This window comes from Phocoena phocoena, chromosome 3 (assembly GCF_963924675.1).
Source record: "Phocoena phocoena chromosome 3, mPhoPho1.1, whole genome shotgun sequence".
Taxonomy (NCBI): Eukaryota; Metazoa; Chordata; class Mammalia; order Artiodactyla; family Phocoenidae; genus Phocoena; species Phocoena phocoena.
In genome coordinates, this window is record NC_089221.1 from 124,658,617 (window position 1) to 124,665,205 (window position 6,589).

Genomic DNA, 6,589 nt, shown 5'->3' on the forward strand with positions numbered 1-6,589 from the left:
AAATTTTTTTTTTTAAGTTACCTCCTTGAATCCTATAAAAATGGGTACTTTAGTTTAATATGTTTGACAAACTCAGTGTATTTGGAAACTCATCATGAATATTAGCATACAGTTTCTGAGCAGGCCTATATGAAAATAACATAATTCAGCATTAACTAAATAAATCTGAATATGAAGCATTGTTGTTTCTATTGCACCTGCTGTTGTTTGGAGTGAGGGAGCAGAAAGGCACACATAATGACACCCTGAAGAATGGAGGTCCATGGGATTTGGTTTGGGAGCTCCGCTGATTATTCCCAAGCATGGAGTTGGTTGTAAGCTGGCTCACTCAGATGTGTGCGGTCAGCTCAAGTGTTTGCATGCAGGGCATCTAGTCCTCCAAAAAATGCAACAGTTATGGTGACACTAGGCATTGCTCTAAAATAGTGGCTCTAAAGGGCAGTAATTCTAAAGATTCAGGAGCTGAGAAGTCTTAGCAGATTGAGGCAGGCAGCCTTACCTCAGGAGGAAATACTTTATCGTGATATGGGGACCTGGCATCAGAGTTTGAGTGGCTTTTAATTAGCTGAGTTTCCAAGATGTTATCATTATCAAATTGTTTCTAAAACCATATACAAACTTATAAAAACTTTACTCACCCCAACACTTTCCTACTGTAGTGTACAGAGTATATGAAAGGTCAAGACATTAGGTAGCACTAAGAATGTAGGGGACTATGTGTTAGATGTTGGAAAAGAGGAGAGGCAGGGGAGGAAGACAGAGAAAGAGAGAATGAAGAGATGAAGCTGTGTTCTCTTAATTTGAGAATATATATATAAATGCAATATATAGACGAATATTATTCTTATATTGAATCAGTAACCCTATTTTTAGATTATCTAGATATATAATTTGTTTTCTGGGGAGTGGAAAAACTAAAGATAATTGATGAAAATTTCAATTTTCTTTTATATATTTACAGCTACATAACTGTAGCCTAAAATTTGCTGTGACTGAGCTTTTGTGAATTACTTAGCATTTCATAGGTTGCTGGCACTGCATAATGAGAACTTCCTAATTCTGAGCTTTTTGGGTCTGAGTCCACCCACTCAGTCTAATGCACTGTGTCTTTGAAAAATCTCTTTACCCTAAGTATCTTTAGTTTCTTCCAATGTAAACTGAGAATAGTAAGTGTTTCTGGATTTTTTTCTTGTGGTACTAGGGCCTCTCACTGTTGTGGCCTCTCTCGTTGCGGAGCACAGGCTCCGGACGCACAGGCTCAGAGGCCGTGGCTCATGGGCCCAGCCGCTCCGCGGCATGTGGGATCTTCCCGGACTGGGGCACGAACCAGTGTCCCCTGCATCGGCAGGTGGACTCCCAACCACTGCGCCACCAGGGAAGCCCGTGTTTCTGGATTTTTATGAAACAAATAATATACTGCAGTCATTCCTAAATACCTGTCCATATATTGAGGTTAGTCATAACAAAGTTTTCATGGGTGTATAGTAGAATAAGAAAAAAAAGATCACTGTGATGAGTGTTAATCAAATTTTATACAATTTTAAAAAATGGAGATAGGGGCTTCCCTGGTGGCGCAGTGGTTGAGAGTCCGCCTGGCGATGCAGGGGACATGGGTTCGTGCCCCAGTCCGGGAAGATCCCACATGCCACGGAGCAGCTGGGCCTGTGAGCCATGGCTGCTGAGCCTGCACGTCCGGAGCCTGTGCTCTGCAATGGGAGAGGCCACAACAGTGAGAGGCCCGTGTACCGCAAAAAAAAAACAAAAAACAAAAAAAACGGAGATAAGTTCGTTCTATGCTTTTGCTTTAAAATCTTCTTTATTTTACAAAATACCTTTTTGAGGTTTCTCCCTATTTCCCTCCTATTTTACTAGTAGGTAAAATGTCAAAGTCTCAGAATTGATGAGCTGATGATATAGAGACACTGGGCTCAACACAGATAGGAATCAGTGTTCCCATGAATTTTGCCTTTGTATGGAGTTATTCCTCTGTCTAGCAGTAGAGAGAGAGAGAAAGAGGGATCTTCAGATATAACATTTTTGGGTGAGTCCTTCTCAGAAACAGTGTTTTTGTCAATGGCAAAAAGCTGAAAACCTTCCCACTAAAATCTGGAACAAGACAAGGATGCCCACTCTTACCACTTCCATGCAACATAGTATTGGAAGTCCTAGCCACAGTGATCATACAACAAAAAGAAATAAAAGGTATCTAACTTGGAAGAGGTAAAATTGTCATTATATGCAGATGACATGATACTATATATGGAAAACTCTAAAGACTCCACACGAAAACTACTAGAACTGATAAAAAAATTGAGCAAGGTAGCTGGATACAAGATTAACATACAGAAATCTGTTGCATTTCTGAAATATCAGAAAAGGAAAGTAAAAAAACAAACTCTTTTAAAATCATATAAAAAATACTGAGGAATAAATCTGATCAAGGAGGTGAAAGATATATGCTGAGAACTATAAAACATTGATAAAGGAAATTGAAGATGATTCCACTGGACCACCAGGGAACTCCCTGAAGATGATTCAGATAAATGGAAAGATATCACATACTCTTGGATTGGAAGAATTAATATTGTTAAAATGGCCACATTACCCAAAGCAATCTACAGATTTGATCCCTATCAAGCTACCCATGACATTTTTCACAGAACTAGAAAAAATAATCATAAAATTTATATGGAAGCATAAATGACCCAGAATTGCCAAAGCAACCCTGAGGAAAAAGAACAAAGCTGGAGGTATAACCCTCCCAGACTTCAGACAATACTACAAAGCTACAGTAATCAAAACAGTATGGTAAGGAATAAAGACACAGACGTAGAGAATGGACTTGGGGACACGGGGAGGGGGAAGGGTAAGTTGGGATGAAGTGAGAGAGTGGCATGGACATATATACACTACCAAATGTAAAATAGATAGCTAGTGGGAATCACCTGCATAGCACAGGGATATCAGCTGGGTGCTTTGTGACCACCTAGCAGGGTAGGATAGGGAAGATGGAAGGGAGACTCAAGAGGGAGGAGATATGGGGATATATGTATATGTATAGCTGATTCACTTTGTTATAAAGCAGAAACTAACACACCATTGTAAAGCAATCATACTCCAATAAAGATGTTAAATAAAAACAAACAAACAAACAAAAAACCCAGTATGGTATTGGCACAAAAACAGATGTATAGATCAATGGAACAGAATAGAAAGCCAGAAATAAACCCACACACCTATAGTCAGGAGGCAAGAATATACAATAGAGAAAGGAGAGTCTCTTCAAAGAGTGGTATTGTGAAAGCTGGACAGCTGCATGTAAATCAATGAAGTTAGAACACACCCTCATGCCATACAAAAAAATAAACTCAAAATGGCTTAAAGACTTAAATATAAGACTGGACACCATAAAACTCCTAGAAGAGAACACAGGCAAAACATAAATCATCATCTCTGACATAAATCATACCAATGTTTTCTTAGGTCAGTCTCCCAAGGCAATAGAAATAAAAGCAAAAATAAACAAATGGGACCTGATCAAAACATAAGTTTTTGCACAGCAAAGGAAACCATAAACAAAACAAAAAGACAACCTAAGGACTGGGAGAAAATATTTGCAAATGATGTGACCGACAAAGGCTTAATTTCCAACATATACAAACAGCTCTTACAACTCAACAACAAAAAAACAAACAACCCAATCAAAACATGGGCAGAAGACCTAAATAGATGTTTCTCCAAAGAAGACATAGAGAAGGCCAAAAGTCACAAGAAGAGATGCTCAACATCACTAATCATTAGAGAAATGCAAATCAAAACTCAGTGAGAAAAAAAAAAAAGTACAGTGAGGTGTCACCTCACACTGGTCAGAATGTCCAGCATTAAAAAGTCTACAAATAGCAAATGCTGGAAAGGCTGTGGAGAAAAAGGAACACTCCTATACTGTTGGTGGGAATATAAGTTGGTGCAGCCACTATGGAGAACAGTATGGAGGTTCCTCAGAAAACTAAGAATACAGTTGCCATATGATCCAGTAATCCCACTGCTGGGCATATATCTGGAAAAAACTATAATTTAAAAAGATACATAGGGCTTCCCTGGTGGCGCAGTGGTTGAGGGTCCGCCTGCCGATGCAGGGGACACGGGTTCGTGCCCCGGTCTGGGAGGATCCCACATGCCGCGGCGCGGCTGGGCCTGTGAGCCATGGCCGCTGAGCCTGCGTGTCCGGAGCCTGTGCTCTGCAGGGGGAGAGACCACAACAGTGAGAGGCCCACGTACCACAAAAAAAAAAAAAAAAAAAAAGATACATAAACCCACTATGTTCATAGTAGCACTATTCACAATAGCCAAGACTTGAGAACAACCTAAATGTCCATCGACAGATGAATGGATAAAGAAGATGTGGTACATATACAATGGAATACTACTCATCCATAAGAAAGAATGAAATAATGCCATTTGTAGCAACATGGATGTACCTAAAGATTATCATACTAAGTGAAGTAAATCAGAAACAGAAAGACAAATACCATATGATATCACTTATATATGGAATCTAAAATATGACACAAATGAACTTATCTATGAAACAGTCTCACAGACATAGAGAACAGACTTGTTGTTGCCAAGGGGGGTGGGGGAGGGAGGGATTGCAGTTTGGGATTAGCAGATGAAAATTATTTTAACATAGAATGGATAAACAACAAGGTCCTACTATATAGCACAGGGAACTATATTCAGTATCCTGTGATAACTATAACAGAAAAGAATATGAAAAAGAATATATATATATATTTGGTTTATATATATATATAAAACGAATCACTTTGCTGTATACCAGAAACTAACACATTATAAATCATTATATACTTCAGTTTCAAAAAACAGTGTTTTGGGGGCTTTCCTGGTGGCGCAGTGGTTAAGAATCCACCTGTGGGCTGCCAGGGCTCAGCGGGCGCTCGGGCTCCAGGTGCGCAGGATGAAGATCGAGAAGGTGAACAGCACCACCAAGACACAGCACCTCACCTCTCACAGCCATGTGAAGGGGCTGGAGCTGGTCGAGAGAGGCCTGGCCAAGGCGGTGGCCTCAGAGTTCGCGGGCCAGGAGAACGCGTGCAAGGCACGTAGTGTGATAGTGGAATTAATCAAAAGCAAGAAAATGGCTGGAAATGCTGTTTTGTTGGCAGGGCCTCCTGGAACTGGCAAGACAGGTCTAGCTCTGGCTATTGCTCAGGAACTGGGTAGTAAGGTCCCTTTCTGCCGGATGGTGGGGAGTGAAGTTTACTCCATGGAGATCAAGGAGACAGAAGTGCTGATGGAGAACTTCCACAGGGCTATTGGGCTGCGGCTAAAGGAGACCAAGGAGGTATATGAAGGCGAGGTCACAGAGCTCACCCCATGTGAGACGGAGAACCCCATGGAGGGCTAGGGCAAGACCATCAGCCACATAATCATAGGGCTCAAGATAGCCAAGGGGACCAAGCAGTTGAAACTGGACCCCAGCGTTTTTGAAAGTTTGCAGAAAGAGCGAGTGAAAGCTGGAGATGTGATTTACATCGAAGCCAACAGTGGGGCCGTGAAGAGGCAGGGCAGGTGTGATACCTATGCCACAGAATTCGACCTTGAAGCTGAAGAGTACGTCCCCTTGCCCAAGGGAGATGTGCACAACAAGAAGGAAATCATCCAAGACGTGACCTTGCATGACTTGGATGTGGCCAACGCATGGCCCCAGTGGGGACACAACATCCTGTCCCTGATGGGCCAGCTCATGAAGCCAAAGAAGATGGAGATCACAGACAAACTCTGAGGGGAGATTAACAAGGTGGTGAACAAGTGCATCCACCAGGGCGTGGCAGAGCTGGTTCTGGGGGTTCTGTTCGTTGATGAGGTCCACATGCTGGACATCGAGTGCTTCACCTACCTGCACCAGGCGCTGGAGTCTTCCATCGCCCCCACTGTCATCTTTGCATCCAACCGAGGCAACTGTGTCATCAGGGGCACGGAGGACATCACCTCTCCTCACGGCGTCCCTCTCGACCTTCTGGACTGAGTGATGATCATCCAGACCATGGTGTACACCCTGCAGGAGTTGAAACAGATCATTAAAATCCGAGCTCAGACAGAGGGAATCCACATCAGTGAGAAGGCGCTGAACCACCTGGGGGAGATTGGTACCAAGACCACTCTGAGGTACACGGTGCAGCTGCTGACCCCGGCCAACCTGCTGGCCAAGATCAACGGGAAGGACGGCACTGAGAAGGAGCACATCAAGAAGATCAGTGAGCTCTGCTACGATGCCAAGTCCTCAGCCAAAATCCTGGCTGACCAGCAGGACAAGAACAAGAAGTGAGATGGCCGAGGTCTTCTTCAAGGAGACTCTGGGTGGGTCCGGTCCCGGTCCAGCCTGTGGGTAGGATGCTTGCCCCCAGGTTGAGCTCTGTCTTCACTCGGGCGGGTGGCAGTGTTGTCAGTTTAGCATAGAAGGGTTTCTTTTTAAATTATTGTGACTCCTCCCGTGGTTGCATTGAAGAACCCTGCCTTATCTGGTGTGTTTTCTAATAAACCCTGATAGGTTATTTTGATGATTAAA

At 42.8% G+C, this 6,589-nt stretch overlaps 1 pseudogene; it reads left to right on the plus strand.

The window, feature by feature from the left end:
- The first annotated feature begins 4,978 nt into the window (after positions 1-4,978).
- LOC136121180 (ruvB-like 1 pseudogene) lies at positions 4,979-6,349 on the plus strand (annotated as a pseudogene).
- Positions 6,350-6,589: the final 240 nt, after the last annotated feature.